Source organism: Protopterus annectens, chromosome 9.part0, assembly GCF_019279795.1.
Source record: "Protopterus annectens isolate FY-2018-M chromosome 9.part0, PAN1.0, whole genome shotgun sequence".
Lineage (NCBI taxonomy): Eukaryota > Metazoa > Chordata > Ceratodontiformes > Protopteridae > Protopterus > Protopterus annectens.
In genome coordinates this window covers 1,096,216,031-1,096,241,581 of record NC_056743.1, presented here as the reverse complement: position 1 = coordinate 1,096,241,581, position 25,551 = coordinate 1,096,216,031, and positions in this window count along the sequence as shown.

The window sequence follows — 25,551 nt, the reverse complement described above, 5'->3', positions numbered from 1 at the left end:
ATATGTGTACATGTCAGATACGTTGAGGGATACACAGTAAGATACATTTATTTGGGAACTCGGTTGTAGTGCAGGGTGTGGAGAGGGGAGGAGTCAGATTAAATCTTCAATTTGTAACACTGGAGGAGTGGGCTGATAAATGGCAACAAAGATTTATTGTAGCTAAGTGTAGTCTGTTTCATTTGGGAAGTAACAGTCCTATGGGTTATATGAGTTGGGAGACAATTTAGGGAGCATGAGGTGGAAAAGGCTATGGGTATACTGATAATGGACAAATTGAGTCAAGCAAGGAAACTGTGAGATGTCAGTGGAAATGATTCTTACATTCAGCAGTTAATAGATGTTGTGTTTGGAGTTAAACCTTTGGTTAGATAGCCTGCTATGTTAAAGAATTGTTTGTCAGTAGTAATCCTTTAGAAAGTATTTGTTGGCTTACTATTTCAATTTCTAGTTCTCTTCACAATTCTGTAGATTTAAATCAGTTCTTAGTTGCTTATCAAACTGATTTGCTCATCATAATTGCAGGTCTTAGCTTTGTCTTCTACTGAAAACAGGTTTGGTCACACCCCACATGCTGTGTTTTAAAAAGGAAAAGTAATATTTTTTCAGCTAACACATGTTCCAGTAGGAATGAGGTATCTGGAGTCGAAACTGGGCAGACGACATTACTGTATACTGTATTTCTGCGCTAAGCTGTTTTAGAAATTATTTGCTGGTTTATAATTCATATTTCTAGTCATCTCTGGAGTTGCTTTGAAGTTTTAATTTGGCTTTTATCTTTTTCTTAAATTAGGTATTCATAATCACTGTTTCAACTTTGCCTTTCAGCTTTGTTCTCTGCACTTACTCTGCCCTGTGGTACTCTTAACTCCCTACAGCTTTTGCTTTATCTACTCCTTATCTTAGCTAAACTGAATCACCTTCCTAGTCATGTTTTATTCATGCCTACTAGTTTCAAATGCTGGTAGTAGGCCTAGCTAGGGTAAAGGCAAAAAGACATTTAGCTACAAACACTGGAGGTAGGCCAAGCTAAAGAATGAGTGGAAAATAGTAGTAATAACCCTAGCTAGAAGAATGAAAAAGACAACATATGGCTAGGCAGTGATAATTGTGGAGGACAGGAGTGATGGGTTAGATTTTCATCTTGTGGAAAGTGCTGGGGCATTGTGGTTGACATAGCTACGAAGGGAACTATTTGTGTAAGCTTTAGGGGAAAGAGATGGTGATACAGAACTGGAAGAGCTGAGACACTGGCAGAATACTCAAGAGGAGTCCAAGATAACAAGGGAAATGGTGGAGCTGAAGGCCCTTGACTTTGAAACTGTCTACCATGAGTTCTTACTTCACAAACTGAAAAAGCACTGCAAACACTATTAAGTGTTTTAAAAACGAACTTGTTTCAAGTCTATCATAGCAGTTAGTACTCATGTCAAGGCAGGCTTAGTATAAGAGTGCCCCGAGGCTCAGTATTTGACCCATTCCTCTTCTCTGTTTCAATTAAAGACCTAGAATTAGACCTTTCCACACCAGAGGTTACTTCATACCCAGATGGCATTCTACTCCTAAATGCCAACAAGCTTGATACTGAACTACGAAAACTACAATATAACTTTTCTAAATTTTGCCAGTGCTTGCTAAATAAATTTTGATTACCCCCTCCAAAAAAAAACCTTGATGCTATTCACCTCACCCCTGAAAGGATCATCCCTGGTATCACTATTGCTCCCAGAGCCACAAGGCAACATTATTCCCAATATCTCTGAATATCAATAGTTAGTGATTACACCGGGCCTCTCTCTTATCTTTACTATGCACACAGATAACATTACAAATACAACACTATCTCAACTTAAGCTTTGCTATAACATTTACCACCCTTCTAACTATAGTGGCTAGGATAGCTATAGCTAAATATACCATACTCTCTAAACTTGACTACTGCTTACCCTTACTGTTGGACTGAGGGTTTGCACTGTATTCTTTGTGAGTTCATTACAGTACAGTAAGGTAGAATACTAGGCATGAAAATATAGAGTCAGACTTGTGTTTTCATGTATGCATTCAGTTTTAGGGAAAGACAATTCAGTAGAAAGGAAAAGATAAACTTATGTGCAGAAAAAAGAAGTTATGTCTTACCATAACATTCCATTTGTCTTGTTAAGTACCATAGAGCCAAAGGATGCTCGTCCCCTTGAGATCTGATCTAATTTGTAATGAATGATAAAGGTATGATGAGAAGACCAAGTGGCTGCTGTACAAATGTCATCTACTCTGGCATGAAAGATTGCAGAAGTAGATACTGCTCTTGTAGAATGGGCTTGAACTGTTTTTGGGAGCTGGAGTCCTTTAGAATGATAAATGAATGTGATGCGGTCTCTAAGCCACTTGGCCAAGGTAACCTTAGAAACTGGGTTACCTAGATGGAAAGAAGAAAATGTCACAAAAAGCTGGTATAATTTTCTAAATACTTTAGTCCTGTGAAGATAAAAATGTAGTTGTCTGTGCACGTCAAGTAAATGGAGAGCATATTCTTCCTTGTTTAAAATATTTGGGAAAAAGACTGGTAGCTGTAAAGTCTGATTAATATTAGTCTTGGATACAACCCTGGGCAGAAAGGAAGGATTAGTTCAAAGTGCAACTCTATCCTTATGAAAAATTAAGTATGGAGATTGGCACGATAGGGCCTGAAGTTCTGAGAATCTTCTGGCAGAAGTGATAGCCACCAAAAATAAGGTTTTGCAAGACAGATATTTTAGGTCACAAGTTGCTGATGGTTCAAAAGGGTTCTTAGTCAGGGCCTGAAGAACCATAATTAAATCCCAAGGGGGAAGAGGTTCTTTAAATGGAGGTCTTAGCATTAGAAGACCTTTTAGGAATGCTTTACACAGTTTTTGTGACATCAGAGGAGCACCCTCCAGTCCTATATGGAAGTTTGAAATTGCAGCTAGGTGCACTTTAATTGTTGAAGTACAGAAACCCAACTGGTAAAGTGAAGCTAGAAAATCTAATACTTTGTGTATGGGGTTGGAATAAGGATCTATCTCATTATTTAGAGCCCATCTAGCAAATTTCTCCCATTTACAAATCTCCTAGTAGACGATTTGTGATGAGCGATAATTGGGACCAAGTACCTTGGACTGTCATTCCCAGATAATACCCCCCACTCTGTCTGGGAAGCATCTGTGGTCACTGTGGCTTAGGGCTGGGGAAGAATTAAAGGACAACCCATGAGAATCTGGCTGGAATGTAGCGACCACAGCAGGTCCTGTTTGCAATGACTGGTAATCAGAATTAGCTGAGACATTGGTTGGTGTATGAGAGACCACTGGGATGCTAGTAGTCATTGCAATATACACATGTGATACCTTGCCAAAGGAACTAGAGTGATGGCTGCTGCCATGGAGCCTAATGTTTGAAGAACTAATTTTCCTGGGACCTTGTTGTGTAGTAATTGACCAACCTGGGATCTTACACGATGTAGCCTTTCTGGAGGGAGAGATGCAATTCCCAAGACAGTGAATAAGTGTGCTTCAATGAAATCCAGTTTTTGAGTGGGTTGAAGTGTGGACCTTTAGAAGTTTATAGTTATTCCTAGAGATGTACAGAGATGCATGGTGTAATCTCTTGCCCATTCTAACTGATGCCTGGTGGCAGAGGTGATGAGCCAGTCGTCGAGATATGGAAATACTCAAAACTCTTGCAGTCTTAGATGAGCTGCTACCACTGCCATGCATTTGGTAAACACCCTGGCAGGTGTGGTGAGTCCAAAGGGCAGTGCTCTGAATTGGAAATGACTGACTCTCAGCCGGACGTGCAAAAATCTTCTGGAGCTCTTTTCCATTTTTATGTGGTAATAAGCACCTTGGAGGTCGATAGAGCACATCCACTCGTCTTTTTCCAGGAATGGAAGTATCAACTGAACCATGACCATCTGGAATTTGGTTTGTTGAACTGCCTTGTTGAATTGGCTGAGATCCAAGATGGGTCTCCAGTCCCCTGTTTACTTGGGTACTAAAAATAATCTTGACTAAAATCTGGATCCTTTCTGGTTTGGTTTGACTTTTTGGATGACTTTTTTGCTTAGCAGTTTTTGAATTGCTAGAAATGCTGCTTCCCAGAGACTGGGTGATATGTCTGGGAGTTTTTTCTGGGGTTTTGCAGGTTGTGATAGAGGAATTTGGTAACCTCTGGATATAATTCCCTGCACCCATTTGTCCATTGTTAACATTTGCCAGGCAGATTGGTGCAAAGAAAGCCGTCCCCCGACTGTCTCCAGACGTGGGAAATTGGGCATTCATTCAGGAGTGCTGGTAGGAAGCTCCATTGAAGGTCTCTCTAGATCCCTGGCTTTGCTAACCATTTCTGCCTCTAGCATGGCATCTTCCATTTCTTCCCTCTCGGCCCCGGGAGAAGTCTTTGCCTTGTAAATCCTGGAAAGGCCCTTTGGATTTTTTTAAACCATAGTCTCCAACTCCTCTGGTTCCTACGGTATGGTCTCTGAGGAGTGGAGAAATGTATGTATGCCAATGGCAGAAAGGGTCTTACCATCCTTTTCACATCTGGCTAGGGTATCTTTTACCTTGGGACCAAAGGGGAAGATCCGTCAAATGGAGTGTTGACGAATGATACTTTAAATGACTCCGCAAATTCACACAAGTGCATCCAGGAATGCCTTCTAATGTCTATGCCTGAAACCACTGCCCTAGTCTTCCCTTCAGCTGCATGGGCAACAAGCCTCGTGGATGAGTTAGAAATTGCCTCTAGGGTTGCAAGATGAGAAGTAACTTTATCTCTTACCCCTTCAGCCACTGTTCCTTCAAGGGTATCCGAATGTTCCTTGATCAGATCCCTCTGCAGTCTTGTAAAGTGTGGCATATAATTCAAGGGCCTTAGAGCAAAGGTCGATAAAGCATAAACATGCTTCCCAAATCTATCCAAAGTCCTAGACTCCTTGTTAGGAGGATGGATAGTAGGAATTTCCCTGGCAAATTCCTTTCTGGTGGCTGCAGCTACCACCATGGTATCAAAGGGAATTCCTTTTGCCCAATGCGGTTCCTCTTTAGGGGCTGATAATACTCAATCAGGTCTGTTAAGGATTGGCTCTATGGCATTGGGCATCTTCCACGCTCACTGAGTGATGAATTTAATGAGATTGTCAGCAGGCGGAGAGATCTAAGAAGTAAGGTTGAGCATGAAAAGCCTCCAAGTATACTGATTTCTCTGATGAAGGTTGGGAGGAGGACCAGCCACCCCTCTGCTTCAGGATTTCTAGGATGTCCCCGAAGGAAACATCATCAGGGGGGTGACCTAGGGGAACCTTCCTCTTCATCAAAATCAGTATCTTCAATGAAAAACTCTTCAGGGGAATCTAAGTGCTTCCTCTTGCACTTTCTTTTTACAGGGACTTCCTCGGGGGATCATCTGGGGAAGTATCTGAAGCAGACTACCAAGGTAGGTGTTATCTAACACTTTTGTGCTTTCTGTCCTGGGGAGGAGACTGATGATAGCTCAGGTCGAAGGGATACTAAAATCTATCCCGACATGGATGGCATGGACTGGAAGTCTCCAATGGACAATGCCCTCTCCATAATCGGGAAGGCTGCCCTCCCCATAGAGGGGTGGGAGCCTGGAACCAAAATAGACTCCTTTGGAACCAGGGTCACACCCCACACCAAGGAGACTGCCTCCGGAATAGAAGCCTGGGTTGATGCTGCAAAGGCCGAGACACTGAGAGACATAGATGGTTCCAAAGGAACTGAAAGGCACCTTGCATCTTGAACCTGACCAGAGAGTCTTGAACATGAGAGGTCTCCGATGCCAAAAGCTTGGAGCTACTTAAGGTGGTTCTCGGAAATGGACATGAAGATGCTACCAGAACCAAGACTGTCAGAGCCAGGAGAGTCTGGATTGGGCCTCCAAAGGCTCATCAAGAGTTGGAGGAGGAGGGTATGGGGGTGTCATAGGATGAACGGTTCTGACTCCAGTGTGGCTGAGAACCGAGGGCAATCCCTTCGCCACCAGTAGCTGATCCACCAGTCTCATGATGTCTGTCTCTGAGAAACTCTTAGTAGATCGAACAGATGTAGTGGAAGGAGATTTAGGGGGTCTCACTTCCACAAAAGGAATGTTTTTACATGGGTCCACAGATGGGGAATATGATGTTCTTGGGATGGGAGACAGCCCCAATTGCTTGGTACCAATATATCAGTAGGTACCAATGAAGAAGCTGAAGGCTCCAAAGCCAATTTAGTGGTAGCAGTAATAGTTATAGGTTCATAGGTTTGTACTAGGCTATCTGCACTAGGGCATTTATAAGCCTAGCCAGAGTGTGTGTGGCTTTCACCACCCCTTGGGATGAGAATACTATGCCCATTTAGGGTTTAGTTTACTGTGCCTCTGTCTAGTAGTGACACAGAGATGACCCCCGGGGTAAACCTATGATTTCCCATCCACTCATCAAGATTTCTCTTGAATAGAGTTAGTGAGGGGCTCTTCCTAACATGGACTGGGATTCTGTTCCAGAGTGTAGGGAGCCTCTGGGTTATGAATCTGTCCCTCCAGCATATCCTATTTATTTCTGTGTTGAGGTTCAAGCCTCTTGCTCTCATGGCTCTGTTGAATTTGGATTTTCTGAGGTGGAGCATGTCCATTAATTCTGGATTGGACATGGCCTTGTACGTTAGGCACAGATCACCTCTGAGTAGGCGGTATGCGACTGAATAGAGCTGAAGTTTCTTCATCCGGGCAGCATATGACATATGTTTGAGACCCTTTATCCTCTTGGTGAGGAACTTTTGGGGTCTTTCCAACTGCTGCAGGTGTCGGGTAAGATACATCCCAAATGGGGCATTGTACTCAATCATTGGCCTGATAAGAGAAGAGTACAGGGGGACAATGACCTCTCTTGATCTAGATGTGAATCCCTTCATGATAAGGTGGGCAATATAGAAGGTCTTCCTAACCACTTTGGCAATGTGAGTGTCAAATGAGAGGTTACTGTCAACCTGGGTCCCTAGGTCCCTGATTACCTCTTCCGTACTTAATGGATTACCACCTATGTGGTAATTTGTGGGTACCTTGTTTTTCCCAAAGGGTATGACCATACATTTTTTGGCGTTCAGCTTAAGGCCATGGCTCTGGCACCAATTATCCATTTCTATGAGGCCTCTCTAAAGGATGCTTGTGTCCGCTGGAGTATCAATTATGGCACCCAGTTTGCAGTCATCTGCGAACTTTGTCAGCCACAATCCTCCTATGTTTTCCTGCACCTCGGAAAAATAAATGCCGAACAAGAGGGGTCCCAGGACAGAGCTTTGTGGGACACCACTTGTGACCGGCTTAGAGTCTGACATAGCTCCAGCAACTCTGACCCTGTGGGTTCTGTCCTTGAGCCAGTTTGCAACCCATCTTGTGACATATGGGTTTACATTTAAGCTGGTGAGTTTGTCTATGATGCCCGAGTGGGGTATTGTGTCGAATGCTTTTGCAAGGTCAAGGTAGGCTGTATGAACTGCCTTACCCTCATCAATGGCCTTAGTGACTGTTTCAAAAAAGTCGACCAAGTTCAAAAGGCAGAATCTGCCCTTGACAAAGCCAAATTGGGTAGGATCCAATGTCTGTAGGTCCCCAATGTCTTTGTTTATGAGTTTTATAATGATCCTCTCCATAGCTTTCAGACCAGGCTCGTCAAGCTTATGGGGCGGTAATTTCCAGGGTCCGTAGAAGCACCGCCTTTGTGGAGTGGGACCACTGTTGCCGTACGCCACTCTTTGGGTACGTATCCTGTAGTAAGGCTAAGATTAAACAGCAGCCTTATGTGTGGGTTTAGTTCCTCTTGGAGTTCATATAGCACACAGCCCGGGACACCGTCCGGTCCCATTGATGCTGTGTTTTTAGCTTTAGAGAGGGCGGCTCTCACCTGGGCATCTGAGATGTAAGGGAGGCTACACTCTGCTGGGATAGATATTTCTCCTTTTGGGGGGGAGGGGGAGGAGAAATTTACACTGAACCTGTCTGCCAGAATGTTGGCAATGTCTGTGGGTTCAGTGTATTTTGTGTCATTTTGGACTAACTCTGAGCATATCTGTGAGTTTCCACCCAGGTTTCTAACATAGCTAAAGAAGGCCTTGTGATTGTCTTTTGTGTCTTTTGCGATTTTTCTCTCAAAGTTGGCCTTGGATGATTTTATGAGTGATCGTAGTTTTTTGCTAGTACTGATCAGAGATGCCTTCCCTTTTAGGGATTTTGCTCTGCCATGTAGTAGCTTCCTCCTCCTGTTGTAAAGTTTGTTTATGGCTGGGGTCCACCAAACCGGGCGCCTGCCTTTGGGGGAATGGGTCTTGGTTTTATTTGGGATTGCATGATCCATGCATTCTTGAAGGTGCCCATAGAAGGCATTTGTAAAGGATTCAGCAGTGTGGGTTGTGGTTTCCACTGGCCCAGGGGCCTTGAAGGATACCACTTCAGTCTTAAGAAGTGTGAAGTGTGCTTTTGAGAAGTTCTTCACTGTGGTCTTTTGTGCAGGGGGTGGGGCGGATGTGGATTTCCAGTGAGATTAATTTATGGTCTGATCTCACCAATGAGGGATATACTTCCGGTGTGGAGCATTTTGTCCCCATGTTTGTGATGATCAGGTCTAGTATATTATCTCCTCTTGTGGGAATGGTGACTAGTTGTTCCATCGCATTTGAGTTTATGAATTCTAGGAACCTTTGGGCTAGGGTGTTGGGGCTTGAGTAATGTTCCCAGTCTATGTTTGGGTAGTTGAAGTCTCCCAATATGATGGTATTTGGAGAGACATTCATACTCTCCAGTGTCTTCAGGAAGGCTGTGTGGGGTTCCTGAGTTTGAGAGGGTGGTCTGTAGCATGCTACAAACTGTAGGGCAGTTTTGCCTATGGTTAGTTGCACCTAGATGGTCTCCGATGCTTCGTGCATTGCCACTAACCTGGAGGTGTGGGTATCTTTGATGAATATGGATACTCCCCCTCCTTTTGTGATTCGGTCCAAGTTTTGGGGCCGGAAAGCATGATATGAGGTAAAACCTGATAGTGCTGGGGTGCTCTCAGGAGCCTTGAACCAGGTTTCAGTCACTGCACAGACATCAATGTTCTTCATACTGAGGAGGGCTTCGAGAGCATGCATCTTGAGGTTTAGACTTCTGGCATTGAGCAGCATTACCCTTAGTTTTTTTCCACTTGTGTTTTCTAGGGAGGTAGGTTTGTCATTTGAGCCTTGCCTTGCCTAAAAAGGCATTATGGAGGTGGCAAAAGCCTTGGCCAATATCCAGAAGCCCAAGGGTGACAGGTGCAAGCCATCCCTTGCGAAGCAGCATGGGTTGTCAAGCATGTCATCCCGAGCAGACAGACATTGATCCCCTTAGAATGACACCAGTAATTAAGCCAATTGTTAAAACTGATCATTTTGTCTTTGTACTGTGGCATCATTCTTGGTGAGGGTAAGATGCTGGTCAGGGTCATACCGGCCTGGGCTACATAATCAGAGAGCTCCTCTATGTCTCTTTTCATGTAGTCCAGGGAGGTACGTCTCAGGTCGTTCACACCGGCATGGACAATGACTGAGTCATATTTGTACTTGCTGTGGAGTGACCTGAGTGCTTGTGTTATGTGGTGGATTCTAGTGCCCGACAGGCAGCTTACTGTGACCTTTTCCTTGTTTAGTCTGGTGAGCGGGACGTCAGTGTGTCTGACTATGGAGTCACCTATTACAAGTGTGTCTGGCATGTTGTTTAGCCTTAAGGGCTGTGACTGTTTAGCACACTGACTTTGTGAACTATGTGTTGCATGTGCTATGTCTTGAGGTGGCGGTTGCTTGGGTGTCTGCTTTGGAGGCCTCTGTTGTTTTGGTAGATTTTTAATCAGTGCCTCCGAGTATGTTTTTGTGTGTTTATGTGTTTGGTTTGCAGTTGTGATAGTTCTATGTGAGACTGGGTTTGTGGTGTGCGTGATTACCTTTTCCTCCTGACTGGTCTTGCCAGTACTGAGTTGAGAGAGCTCAGCCTCCAGTTTGGCTATATAGTTGCATCTCTCGCATATATTTGTATTTGCTGGGAGGAGGAGAGGGTTGTCTGTGTACATGAGGCAATTGTAACATTGCCTCAAGATTCCCAGATTCACCAGCTGAACAGGAGAGGATGCCAGCAACTGACCCTTTGACATGCTAGAATAGTGAAAAAGATTGCTGTGTAACTGAGTCAGAAAGGACCTATAGGGAAATGGGTACTCAAGGGAATTTAGGTGAATGAAGTACTTTATTTTGTTTAAGAGTGCTTTACCTGTATAAAAAATGCTTTAGGAGCAAGTGCTGAGCTTTTCAGATAGAGAATAGGCTGTTTAAATTGCAAGTAGAGCAGTTCTAAGGGAAGAATTGAAGAGCAGACTTTACGAAGCCAGAAATAGTTTAAACTTGATTAACCGGCGCTGCCCGATGCTGCTCTATGAGCAACTTCGCGCAAAATCGTGCAAAAGCGCGCAAAAACAGGCTTTATAGTCAATTCTCTGGTGCCGATGAACTCTTCGGTACCCAGGAAGGTTTAGCTATTTTCCTTGATGGTTTAGAGGACTTTGGAACCAAGGAAGGCATTTTCTTTGAGGCAGGTGAAGAAGAAGAAGTAGATGATGAAGTACCAGTTTTCTCTCTGGATTCATAAATGGCCTCGTCAAATCCAGTTTTAAGTAGTCCTTTCAAGATTAATTTGTTTTTCCTTTCTGTTAAAGTATGGGTTGAAAACCCATGACAAATCACACAATTCTCCTGTAAAAAAAAAGTTATGTCTTACCATAACGTTCCATCTGTGTTGTTGATCTTCGTTCATTCATTACTGATGGGTTATCGGTTCCGCCCTCAGAACCGAGCCGGCCTTATACCAAGCTTGCATCAGCCAAAAACCTTCAAGCCAAGATCCTACCCACAATGCTCTGCTCCCTGTTACCTCAGATCAAGTTTGCAAGTTGATAGACAAAAGTAGAGGCTACCTCTGGTCATAACAGATCTACAAGAATGGAAGAAGGACCATATGAGATCCACCAGGAACCTCCGGAGGGGGACAGAGGGGGGGGGAGTAATGAATGAATGAAGATCAACAACACAGATGGAACGTTATGGTAAGACATAACTTATTTATCTGATGTTGTTAATCTTCATTCATTCCTTACTGATGAAAAGAGTCCCCAGCTACCTGTATCCCTGGGCAGCTCCCATGGAAGGACATTCCTGAGCACCACAGAACCAAAAGAAGCTCTTTCTCTGGAGGCCAAATCCAATTTGTAATGAAGAATAAAGGTATGGGGGTTGGCCCAAGTCGCAGCTGAGCAAATGTCATTGAGGAAGCCCTAGCATGCAACGCTGCTGAAGTTGCCATTGAAATGGGCTTTCATTTTGTGAGGCAAGGAGATGTTGTTCTTGTTGTAGATGAAGGTAATGCAATTTCTCAACCATGACACTAATGTAACTTTAGAAACAGGGCGATCTAGTCTTGGTCCAGAAAAAGACAGAGATAATTGGTCTAATTTATGGGTAGATTTTGCTCTGTCCAAATAAAAATGGATTTGCCTGTGAACATCTAGGGAGTGCAGGCAATACTCTCCCTTGTTAGAATGATTAGGAAAAATACTGGGAGGTCAATAGTCTGGTTGATAGATTGCTCTGACACCACTTTTGGTAAAAAGGAAGAATTAGTTCTAAGTGAGACTATATCCTTATGAAAAATAAGGCAGGAATATTTGATGCATAAGGCTTGAAGTTCTGACAGGCATCTGGCCAATGTGATAGCAACCAGAAACAAGGTTTTCCAAGAGAGGTACTTTAAATCACATGAAGATGCAGGTTCAAAGGGGGGGGGGTACTGTTAGGGCTTGCGAAACCAAAGCCAATTCCCAAGGTTGTACTGGTTCTCTAAAGGGAAGTTTTATATGAAAAATGCCCTTCAAGAAAGTCTTACAGAGTCTGTGTGACATGACAGAAGAGTCCTGGAAAACAACGTGGAAATTAGAAATAGCTGCTAAGTGAACATGAACAGTAGAGGCTGATACCCCAGATTGAAAGAGATCTGATAAATAATCTAATACCACCGAAACTGGGGCTGACAAGGGGTCCAATTGTTTGTTCACTGCCCATAATGTAAATCTTTTCCATTTACTGAGATAGGTTAGCCTGGTGGATAATTTATGAGATGCAATAAGAATATTGCACATAGGGAAAGAGAGGTTATCCTGCCTGGCAATCATTGGAAGTGGAGAAACCAAGCTGTCAGCTTCAGACTTGTTAGATAGGGGTGGGCCAGACCCTGTGGATGGGAGATCAACGTCAGAGTTGGACTGAGAATCTATGGTCAATCTAGCAGGTGAGGCCAGAGGAAAGGGAACTAAACTTGTCAAGGTCAGTATGGAGCTATGAGGATTACTTTGCTCATCAACTGCCGTGTTTTCTTCAAAAATTGGAAGATGAGGGGTAGAGGAGGGTAAGCATAAAGCAGACCCGGTGGCCAAGTGTGGACTAGAGCATCTCTCAGTGACATTCCCCGAGGGGGGATCAGGGCAAAGTAGTTGCTGCACTTGTAGTTGATTGGGGAGGCAAATAGATCACAGCAAGGCTGGCCCCAGCGGTTGAAATTTTTTGCCGCTATCACAGGATTGAAGGACCACTCATGAGTTGTAGAATGCACCTACTCAATTTGTCCACTATCACGTTGAAGCTCCCGGGAATGTGCATTGCAATTAGAAAGTGGTTGGAAGTTATTGCCCATTGACATATTCTCAAGACCTCTTGGCATAACGGGTAAGATCTGGTGCCCTCTTGCTTGTTGATGTACCAGATTACTGACATGTTGTCTGACTGGATTGCAATAGTCCCTGGTGGAAGGATCGAGGGGAATGCTTGCAATGGTAATAGCATCACCCTCATTTCCAGGACATTGATATGCAAATGAGCCTCTGTCTCTGACCATGTGCCTTGGGCCGAGTTTCCCTGACATAGCCTCACTACCCCATCAGGGAGGCATCCGTGGTCACCGTGGCTGTGGGCTGAGGGGGCAAGACCATTGTTGGGGGATTTTGAGATGCCCATCAGATCAAATCTTGCTTGCATCTCTGAGTTACACTTATCTGAAAAGACAAAGGATGTTGTAGAGGGTACCACTGAGTGAGAAGTAGCCACTGAAGAAGTCTCATCTGGAACCTGGCCAGAGGATCAATGGTGATCAAGGCTGCCATCAACCCCAAGAGTTGGAGTACGGACCGAGCAGAAGATTTGTGGTGACAGATTAGTGGTTGAACCTGTTTGTCTTATTCTTTGAAGTCTGTAATCTGGGAGAGATGCTATGCAACTCCTCGTGTCCAACAGAACTCCAATGAATTCTAAGGATTGTGCCGGGGTCGTGTTGGACTTCTGCCAGTTTATAGTGATTCCCAGGTGCTGAGCTGTGAGAAGAGTGTAATCTAGGGCTTTCTCCAGTAGACACTTGGTGGGGGTGGTAACGAGCCAGTCGTCTAGGTATGGAAACACCAGGAATCCTTGATGTCACAGGTGAGCGATAAACAGTGTCATGCATTTGGTGAACATTCTGGGGGCTGTAGAGAGACCAAAGGGCAGTGCTTGAAATTGGTAGTGACTGGCTCATATGTGGAAGCGGAGGTATCTTCTTGAGTGCTTGTCCACTTATATATGGTAAACACATCTTGAAGATCTATAGAGCACATCCAATCATCTTCTTCCAAAAGAGGAAGGATAGACTGAACCGTGACCATCTGAAATTTCTCTGTCTTTACAAATTTGTTTAGTGTGCTGAGATCCAGAATTGGTCTCCAGTCCCCTGTCTTTTTTGGCACTAAAAAGAATCTTGAGTAAAAAACGGATCCTATCTGGTCAGGGGGGACCATTTGGATGACTCTTTTTTTGTAGCAGATTTCTAATTTCATGTGTTGCTGCTTCCCTATGACTGGGTGGGATGTTGGGTAAATTTCTGGGTGAAGTGGAATAGAGATGGAAGGGAATGCGGTAGCCTCTGGATATTATCCATTGTACCAAAGAATCGGTGGTTATGGTTTGCCAGGCAGTGGGGTACAAGGAAAAATTACCCCCGACCACTTCCAGAGGTGAGCAGTTGGGCAACTCTTCAGGAGCGTTTCTAGTGTTGCCCAGAGAAAGAGTCTCTGGAAACCTGGTTTCATGAACCTCTCCTGTCCCAAAAAGGGCATCTTCTATTAGGGTTTCCCCTTCTGCCCTTAGGGGAGAACTCAGCATGTGCATCACAGAAAGAGCCCTGTGATTTTCTGTGCCACATCTTCCTGCTCCTCTGATTTCTGGAGTAGAATCGTTGAGGGGTGGAGTGTCAGACACCAACGGCGGATAGGGTCTTACCATCCTGTTCGCACCTTGCCAGCATATCTTTAGCCTTTGGGCCAAACAATGAAGCAGCCTCAATGGGGGCATTCATAAAGGAAGCCTTAAAGGAGTCTGCAAAGATGCATCCAGGCATGACGTCTCATGACTATGCCTGCGCCTGCCACTCTAGCTGCTCCTTCCATTGCATGTGAAATGAGGTGCATGGAAGAATTGGATATCGATTCCAGGGTGGCTATCTGAGAAGCTAAGTTGTTGCGCACCTCATCAGAAACAGCTCCTGCCAAGGTTTCAGAGAGTTGCTTGCTAAGGTCTCTCTGGAGCCTCATAAAGTGTGCCAAGTATTTCAAGGACCTTACAGTGAAGGCCTATGAAGCAAACTCATGTTTTTCGAGTCTGTCTATTGCCCACAACTCATTGTTGGGTGGATGGACAGTCTGGCTCTCTTCTGTCAAGTCTTTTTTGGTTGCAGCCGCCACCACCATGGCATCTACTGGAAGACCTTTGGACCAATGAGGATGTTCAGCAGGGGGAGATAAAATTTTGTCAGGCCTCCAAGGGATAGCTTCTAAAGTGTCAGAAGCCTTCCATGCACGCTGGATGGTGAGCTGGACAAGCTCATCAGCCAGTGGGATAAGCCATGAGGTAGGGGGCTGGGCATGAAAGGCCTGCAGGAATATGGATTCCTCTGAGGAAGGGCTGGAGGACTACCAGTCACCCCTCTGTCTTAGGATCTTGAGGATGTCACCAAAAGACACCTCATCAGAGGGTGACCATGGGGACTCTTTCCCATCATCAAAGTCTGCATCTTTGGTTAGAGACTTCTCAGTGGAGTCCATGTGCTTCCTCTTGTATGAAGCCTTGCAAGGGACTTCCTCAGTGGGGAGCTCTGGGGAAGATTGCGAGAAGGGGATCTCCTGAGTGGGAGAAGCCTGAGGCCCTTGTGCCTGGGGTCTGGTAGTTGTGGCTTGCGACATTTGTGGCACAGAGGGGGGGCAAGGACTCCAACCGGGATGTTTTGCCAGCAGAGGCAAGTGCCTTCTCCATGGCCTGGAAGGCCAGACCACCCAAAGAGGAATGGGAGTCCAGAACTGAGCACAACAACCTCAGAACCAGGGTCACACCCCACTCTGATGAGCTGACCCCAGACCAGGAGTCTCAAGAGGACTGTTGAGCATGAGGGGAGGAGGATTCCTGGAGGGTGCCCTAGAAAAAAATTGGAGTCGAACCAAGAACGCCTACCCCCATGGCACAGCCACTAGCCTGAGAAGGGCCCAGAGACTCCAGCTCCAAAGTGAGGTCCACTGTTGGTGTCAAAGGAAGGGAAGCTGCTGTTGGAGGAAGGGGCCTCAATGCTTCCCTGGAAGTCAAAGGAGGAGAGTAAGGAGGAGTCTGTGAAAAAATATGGTCACCTGCAAGAGGGAGTGCATCTTTGGATGGGTGAGAGAGAGTTCCCTGGCCACAAGCAAATGACCTACAAGCCGCAACAGATCCTGTTCTGAGAGGCTCCTGGTCGACCTCATAGAGAGACCTAATGGAGATTCTGGCCTGTCTGAAAAGGGGCTGTACTGACTTCTCACAAAAGGATCTAAAGAGGGAGAGTACTTAGTTCTTGCGAGTTAGTGTGGTGCAGAGCCCAGAACCGAGGGTGTCTGCACTGAGGAGAATGGTGTCAAGGGTATTTGCACCAACAAAGGTGGTGCTATAGGCGCCGAAGGTGTCTGCACTGTGAAAGGCGATGTGGCAAATGTCTGCACCGAAGAATATGGTGCTGTCAAAGAAGGTGTCTACACAGGTAATGACGGTGCCGAAAGTGACTACACCGAGCAGATTGATGCCAAAGTTGTCTGCACCATAGAGGGCAATATCCCGGAAGGTGACTACATGAGCAAGGACAGAGCTGAAGGCGTCTGCACCAACAGTGCCGAAGGAGACTGTACCTGTAGAGATGGTGCCAGGACGGTCTGCACCGACATCAGTGGTGCTGAAAGGGGCTGCAACGAAACTGTTGGAGCTGTAAGTGTCTGCACCAGGAACTCCAGTGCCAGTGGTGATGAAGAAGACATAGTTGGAGTGATAATAAACTGGGGCAGTGCTGAGGCTGGGGCCAAAAAAAAACACAGGTGGCAGCGCTGGGCCCGAAATTTTTACCTTTTTGTGAGTTAACTCCTTAAGATCACCAGAGAGAGATGAAGTGAGCGACCTTGAGGAGGAAGAAGAAGAACACCTCTTACAGGGTTTAGAAGGAGGGACTGAGCCCTCCAACCCAGAGATAGCCTCACAGAAAGGAGTTTTAAGGAGGATAAGTTTATTCTTCCTTGCATTCAGAGCCTAGTTGAGAAATTCCTACAAATCCTACACAGAGGGTCCACTGAAAGGTAGGAAACTTTGAGACAATAAACACACAAATCATGGCCATCAGAAAGCAGTAACTTACAGCAGCATTCTGTACATTGTTTGAAACCAACACTACTTTTCTTATCCGACATTGTGATATCAAAGGAGAAACTACGACACTACTAAAAGGTTAAGAAATTACCCAGAAGGGTAAGAAAGGGAGAAGAAGAATTAACAATGGTAATGACGAATTACCTCAAAGGTAAGAAAAAGGAAAATACTATAGGGAGAGAGTCTCAAAGTTGCGATAGGGTAGAAGGATAGAAATAGTGAAGAATTGAAAACTTTCTAAACACTAATAATAGAAAAACTTCAAAAAGTTAAACACTTAGCTGAGAGAGAAGGCTTGACACGGCTGTACAGCAACATGGCAAATGAGATCTGAGGTAACAGGGAGCAGAGCATTGTCTGTAGGATCTTGGCTCGAGAGGTTTTGGCTGACGAGAGCTTGGTATAAGGCAGGCTCAGTTCCGAAGACGGAACTGATAACCCATCAGTAAGGAATGAATGAAGATTAGCAACATTAGATTGTATCTTACCAAGGCAATGCACACACAGGGTATGCCCATCTGAATTGGGATGGCGTAGTAGTGCAGTTGTAGTATTGTTGCCTCACAGTAAGAGGTTCTCCAGTTGGATTCTCAGCTGGAGTGCCTTCTGTGTGGACTCTGCATGTCTTCCCTGCATTTGTGTGATTTTTCTCTGGGTACTCTGGTTTCCTCCCACGTTACAAAGACATGCATCTGGAGTGTTTCTCCCTGGGTGTCCACTGAAAATTGGCTTTCTTCCAAGTTGGACTTTCCCAGTAAACAAATGCTAACTAAATAAATAAATTTTGCCCTCACATTTCTTACACCTTTTGAATCCAGAGATGCCCTTAGAATGTTTAGAAGGAGAAAGTTTCTCCTGTTGTTCCGCCATAAAAGATTGAAGGCAGTCACACTAAAGAAAGGAGTACAGATAAAGAAAGATTTTTTTTTTTTTTAGAAAATAGAAAGTAGAAAATAGAAAAATACCAGTGATGGTATGAAAGACTACCTTTAAAGGCATTTAAAGGTAGTAAAAATGAGTACCAACAAGGGTACTGAACAGTCTACCAATGGTAGAAGGAAAACAGATAAAAAACAGCTTTGATAAGATGGGGAGGAGTGGTTAGAAATACAAAGAATTATGAAGAGATATAAAGATAAATTTAGAAAGAAAGTGCAAAAAAATTAGAAAATACTCAAAAGATAAGCCAAGGCTCAAGAGAATGAACAAACACATCTGGTCTGTGAACTGGCAAACAAGATTTGAATTAATCTCTGTGAGGAGCATTATGGGTAGAGCCTGGCTCAAGAGTTTGGAGATTGTGAGCTGACGTAAGTGGCCATCTCGGTTCCGAGGGTCAGAATCAAACTCACTGTTAAGGATTGAGTGAAGATTGACAACATCAGATTAAGAGTTTTCAGGGAGAGCTACAGAACGATTCTTTCTTAAAGGAAAGATGTGTACTTACAATGGAATGCTAGATAAAGAATAGACTGTGAGCCACATGCAAGGCAAGGTTTGGAAACCAAGGCTAAACAGGCATGTAAAACAATTACAGGGTTTGCTATTATTAGGAAATACTTCAGACATGATCAGATGAGTCAGTTAAGTTAGCTTTTGGACTGACATGCGAAAGGTCATTGCAGTACAGACACTAGAGCCTCAGAACAGAAGTCAGATCAAATATCAATACTAGTCAGGAAGGAAAGACTGTTTCAGTTGATATTATTCAGGATATACATGCAGAAACTTTGGATATATTTATCAGCACTGTTACTGTTATCCAGCATTCCAGAATTTCTACAGACTGTTATCAGCACTGATATTGAAGACAGTATTCAGATATTGAAAACATCTAATAAAGTATTCTTAACCAAACTACAGAGTGCACAGAATTCATTCTGAAAAGTACAAAAAGACTTGGCCCATAAAGGGAAGACTGGCACCTGTTCAGCACAAGTTTGAGTAATTAACAGATAAAGACATTCATTCCAGTCTCATTTCAGTTGTTTCAAGTTAATTCCAGTAAACTACAGTCTTATCAATTCTTTTGAGAGCTTATGGAAAAATAAAAATGGTACAGAATGTTCTGTAGTGCACACAGATGTAAAAATGTGCATGCAGTTGATTGTGCAAATATACAAAATTTAAAGATCTGATTACAACTGGAATGTGCAGATATATCAGTTAAAGATAAAATCAATTTCATTTCAGCTGACACAGCTGAAGTGCTGAAAAATACATATTTGAAATGGTCAGTACGATAAAAGGTAACAGTACGTATTTATCATTCTAGAAGCACATGTTGTATAGGTTATACCAGAAATAACAGTCAAGTTAATTCACAGAATAAAGGGTTTACAATTACAGATTTGGCAAATAAATATTTTTTTGTGTTATTGTTTTGTTTAGCAGACACTGTTATGACTTTTTTATTGTGGTAGTAAAGTGATATAATGCATAAATATCTTGATACAGACAGACAAAAAAAGCATTCACAGATATTAAATAATATTTTGTTAGTTTATAGAATGTAAAATTTAAAGTCAATGCTACATTTTAAAAGTGATAGTACAGTCAAAAGTTTAGATCCCATGCAAGAAAAGAGTGCATCATAAATATTATATACCATTAAAGCCACAGGTTCAAATCCTATGTTATACTTGTATAAAGGACAGACAAGTAAAGTTCCAGAATTAGATCACTTAATCTCTAGTAATAAATGTGTAAAAACTTCACATACTTGCATAAAGGACATACAAGTAAACTTCCAAATTAAGAAATGTCACATACTTGTATAAAGAACAGACAAGTAAATTTTATTAGTTCCTGTAGTAGAGTGGAAGTGTTTTATGACTTCCAGACGCTGCAACTGATTTTAGCAAAGCTATATGTGTGTGTATTATTGAAGCATATGTGCGAGATTCTGGTTCAGTTTCTAGGAATGGAGGCAGTGTGGGAACCAGAAGTCAGATTACCAGATGTATGTGATGTCATTCTGTAATCCATCACTGAAATATTTTTAATACTACATGAGACTGAAGTCTCAGGGCAGTCTGTTTTTTGGAACCTGACAAAGAAGGAATTCCACTCACCTACTTCATCTTGCCTTGTTCTAGTAAGTGACCAATGAACAGTAATTATTTAGATCAGTCAGGAAAATATAGTGAGATTAGCTAAGTGCTGTTTTTCTGTATCTGTGTGAATCTATTCATCTGTGTTATTTAATATTTCCTGTGATTGAAACTCTGTTGTTGATTGCAGATAGATATTCCATATTTTCATGTTCTTTTATTATTAAATATATTTAAACCTTTCATTGTGGTTGGTCCTTTAGAGAATATTTAAATCTTTGAGAGTAATCATATCTATTTGTTGACTCTGTGGCCACTCCTCCAAGCCTTACTGCATTGGTCAAACACTATTATTGGTATTAATATTAATTTCCCTCAGTATAACTGGGTACCCTTGTAAGAGCCTTAGAGTAGCTGGCTTTGGAGTGTCTGGTTGAAGTGTAACTACCTGATAGTCTAGGCATAACGGGGCATAGCTAGTAAATCTGTGCCAGCCTTTCCCGGGTCTGTGTGTGTGTGTGTGTGTGTGTGTGTGTGTGTGTGTGTGTGTGTAAATCAACTCTCCAAGAGTGTGTGTGTGTATGCCAGCTGCTTGGAGCCAGGACACAAAGCACTGGTTTCACAGACAGGGTGCTGGAGGACTTAGCTTTGACATTTGGCTGAGGACTCAACTCTACAGCTGTGCCATTGAGGAGTCTTACTGGGGACTAGAGAGAGAGAAACCCAGATCTTGGACTGAGTGTGTTCCCTGTGCGCTCTTAAGGGAAATTGTGCTTAATGCAGAGATCTGCAACTGGAAGTACTGTGTGTATCTATTTTTGTTCCAAGTGAACGTCCCTTTCCAGTGTCAGTGGTGAGGATTCAGGCTCCTTGATTACTGGCCTAGAGAGGGGATCTCACAAGTAGCATATGTTTATTTCATGCAGAAAATGTAAATAAGGTCTGGGCAACAAGCAATGTTATCAGCTTATAACTGTTAAAGCTGCAAATGTTATTTTAAGGACCTGATACTGCTCTGTTGTGCTTTGCAGAGATAATTTCCAGGTTCACTTTAAATATAGTCAAAAAAAAATCAGTCACCCAGCCTTGCACAAGAGATGGAAAAGGGGAGGTTTGGAAGCCTAAGACAGAGAAAAGGACACCAAAACAACCTTAAATACCTCAGCAGTGACTGGGTCAATGCAGAGTAAGGCCTAAACTTGGCAACAGCTGTGGTACACAAGTCAACTTACAGAAAATGTGTGTACAACAGATGTGCATTTATGTAAACTAGAGTTAAAGCAAGCATGTAAATGTTCTCATATTTTCAGACAGTTGTATAACAATACTAGTTTTCAGTTTATGTTTTTTATCTATGTTCAGACAATACTGACAGAAAAAGATACTAATAGTTTAGTTTCTAGAACATAACATTTACCAGATTTCAGTTATGCTTTTTATGCTTTAATCTGTGTTCAGGTAACACTGGCAAAAGATATTCATTTAGTATTTAATTAATTTCCAGAATATACACAACTATTTTAAATAATCTGTATAAATATGTGTCACTTTAATGTAAATTTCAGTCAAAGTTCAGAATATGGCATTCATACTCAGTTATGAGTTCAGTATAATACATTTCAGTCAGATTTCAGAATATAACGTTCATACTCCATTACAACATGCAATTACATCACACACCACATGATTCAGTCATTAGTTTTAAGGGTAAAGTGACAGAATTATTTGTAACAAGCTTATTAAAATAAATTATCCAAGGAATATGTAGTAATAGTTATTTAATACACTCAAGACATACCAGGGCAGGCTCAATTTGTTCATTAATTTACAGATTACAGCACTTTACATAATTATTGCACATTAGACAGAAAGTTAAGAAACTGACAGAGTATGCAAAGGTAAAAATCTGAAATACAGAAAGCATATGTTTTAGTAAACTATTATAGCTCATAAATATTTACAGGATATTTAAGACACAAATTTAAAAGGGAGACATTTATTCCAGCACATAGAAATTAAAAAAAGGTAAATAAAATTATTAACACATCTAGCTGAAAATTTACAGACACAAGTTAATACAGTATATGGTAATTACACTTCAAGACCAATTATAAAGGTATCCTCCTAGTGCCAATTTCAGTTAGTCTTCAGAAAATAGCTGTCAGGCTTGATAGGCTATATAATAAAAAAGAAAATGAAAAAGAAGACTCACAGACAGATTGAAAATGTGTATGACATTTTCTTCATGCTATTTCTGGAATAGCAGGGTAAAATAATTACCTGACCAAATCAGTTTTAAAAACAATTAAAATGTACTGAATTTCAGAGTAATGTGCAGGTTTTAGACACATCACACAAGCATCACAACTTGGACTTAAGACTCTAAAGATTATAGATCTAGGTAATGGGGTAATCACTGGAGTATGCATATTTCCTGCATATGGAGCTGTTAAAACTATTTGAAGCTAATATTATCTTTGAGACCACAAAGGACATCATTATCTATCAGGATACATCTGCAGATTATGAGTAAAGTGGCATAAAGCCCATATATTGAAACCAGATTACAGTAGTTAGTAATACAGATATGAGGTAACTACAAAAGAAGATCCCTGTAAACTTTCTTCATGGACCTCAGGGGGAGCTGTCAGGCTGAGGAGGTTCACTGTAGTCTTAGTGAGTTCACTATAATCCATTAAAGTAGAATAATAGGTTTGAAAATATAGAGTCAGAATTGTGTTTTTACTCAGTTGCAGGAAAAGACAGTTCAATAGAAAGAAAAAGATAATCGTATGTACAGAAATAACAGTTTTCAGGGAGAGCTATAGAAAGTTCCTTTATCAAGGGAAAGATATGTGTTCCTGCAATGGAATGCTTGCTAAATAATAGACTGTGAGGTACAAAGACAAGGTTTGGAAACAAAGGTTAAAGAGGCATGTAAAACATTACAGGGTTTGGTATTGTTAGGAAATATTTCAGACATGGTCACTTGAGTCAGTTAAGTTAGCTTTTGGACTGATAAGCAAAAGGTCTTTGCAGTACAGACACTCAAGCCTCGGTACAGAAGTCATGTGAAATGTCTTTGCTATTCAGGAGGTAAAGACTGTTTCAGTTGACATCATTCAGGAAAATCAGAATATAAGTGCAGGAACTTTGGATACATTTATCAGCACTGTTGCTGTTACCCAGCATTCCAGAATTTCTACAGACTGTTATTGTTTATCAACACTGTTATTTAAGACACTATTCAGATACTGTTAACATCTAATAAAGCATTCTTAACCAAACTACAGCATGTGCAGAATTCTTTCTGCAAAGTGCAAAAAGACTTGGGCCCATAAAGGAGAGACTGGCACCTGTTCATCACAAGTAAGGGTAATTAACAGATAATTCCAGTCTCACTTCAGTTGTTTCCAGTTAACTCCAGTATACTATAGTCTTATCAGTTCTTTCACTTACAGACTCTGTACTCTGCTCACAACTTTCAAAGGATCCAAGTTGCTGATAAAAAAAGTTATGTACTCACCATAACATTCAATCTGTGTTGTCCATTTTCATTCTTCCTCAACTGTTAGGTCTGGATCTGATCCTCCACTGAAACTCTCGAGCTCCTCCCATTACCTACAATGTCCTCATAACCTTATATACCTCATATCTTTTTTGCTGTCCATAGTCTTACAAAGCAGTAAGTAATTATGTTCTTCAATCTTTCCAAGAGGAAATCAAAAGAGGGGGTTGGTGGGAGGGAGGTTGAGGAAGAAGGAAAATGGACAACACAGATGGAATGCTGTGGTGAGGACATAACTTTTTATCTGCTGTTGTCATTTTCATTCAGTCCTCAACTGCTGGGACAGAGTCCACAGCTACCTAAATGCTGGGAGCACTCTATGGAAGCATATTCCTGAGCAAAGCTGAGCTAAAGGTGCTCTTCCCCTGGAGACCAGATCTTATTTGTAATGAGCAATAATGGTATGAGGATAAGCCCAAGTTGCAGCTGCACAAATATCATCCAAAGAAGTTCTAGACAACAAGGCTAAAGAAGTTGCCATAGACCTGGAAGAGTAGGCTTTTGGTGGTTTTGGTAAAGGCAAACCTGCTTTTTCGTAAACAAAGGTAATACAATCAGTCAACCATTTAACTAAAGTTACTTTAGAAACTGGTTTGCCTACTTTTGATTCAGAAACAAAAACAAATAATTGTTTAGATTTTCTCAGATCTTTGATTTTGTGAAGGTAAACATGTAACTGTCTATGAACATCCAACACGTACAACATATATTCTCCTTTATTTGAGCAATTTGGAAAAAAGATCGGAAGGTTAATAACCTGATAAATTTTGGATTTTGACACCACCTTAGGTAGAAAGGAAGGACTGGTCTGTAAAGATACCTTATCCTTGTAAAATAAGGAGGTTTCGATGACAGAGCCTGAAGTTCAGACACTCTTCTGGCAGAAGTAATAGCAACTAGAAAAACAGTTTTCCAGGTCAAATATTTTAGTTCAGACTTAGCTGAGGGTTCAAAGAAGGATTTGGTTAAGGGCTGCAAAACAATATTTAGGTCTCAATGGGGAGTCAGATCCTTTAAAGGTGGTCTAAGTAGATATGTTCCTCTGAGAAAGGGTTTGCAAAGCTTGCAGGAAGCTAAGGTTGAGTTATTTACTCCCACATGAAGTTGTATATGGCAGCTAATTCTACTCTGACAGCTGAGGAGTTAGAGCCTTCATTGAAAATTGTAGCTAAAAAGGTCAAGAACCTTAGACATTGGTGCTGAAAAATGGTCTAGATTCCTTTTATGTGCCCCAAGAAAACAAATCTTTTCCATTTATTTTTGTAAATGTTTCTGATGGAAGCTTTGTGGAATGATAAAACAATATGATGGACCAGGGAGGAAAGCCAGGGCTGTCTAACAATTAACAGGACTGGAGTAAACATATGCCCAACTTGAGGCCTGAAATGTCTGGATGAGTCATACCTGTTGGTTGAGACAGAAGGTCTGGAGTTGGATCCAGAATCCAGGGTGGGTTTAGGCAATGAGACCAAAGGAAGGGAAACCAGACCTATCAAGGACAATAAGGTGCAATGAGGATAATTGTTCTCTTCAATCAAGATGCTTTCTAGAGAAACTTGGGAATGAAATAAGTAGGAGGGTAAGCATACAAGAGACCAGATAGCCAAACATGAAGTAGAGCATCTCTTGGGGACTCCCCCACTAAGGAATCATGGCAAAGAACCAGCTGCACTTGTTGTTGAAGGGAGATGCAAAGAGATTGCAGCATGGTTGGCCCCATCCACTGAAAATCCTCTCCACCACCTTTATGTTGAGAGACCACTTATGAGGCATTAGAATAGACCTGCTTAACTTGTCTGCAATCACGTGGGACTTTCTCAGAATATGCATTGCTATCAGAAACTGATTGGATGAGACTGCCCATTGCCATACTTTCATAACTTCTCGACAAAGTGGGTAAGATCTGGTTCCCCCTTGTTTGTTGATATACCAGACCACTGACATATTGTCTGTCTGAAACAATAGTCTCAGCTGGAAGGGAGTTGTGGAAGGCCTGCAATGCTAGGAGGACCACTCTCATCTCCAAGACACTGATATGCATGTTGGCCTCTTCGGGGGACCATATACCTTGGATCATCCTTCCCAAAAGTGCTCACCCACCTGATCTGAGAGGCATCTGTGGTCA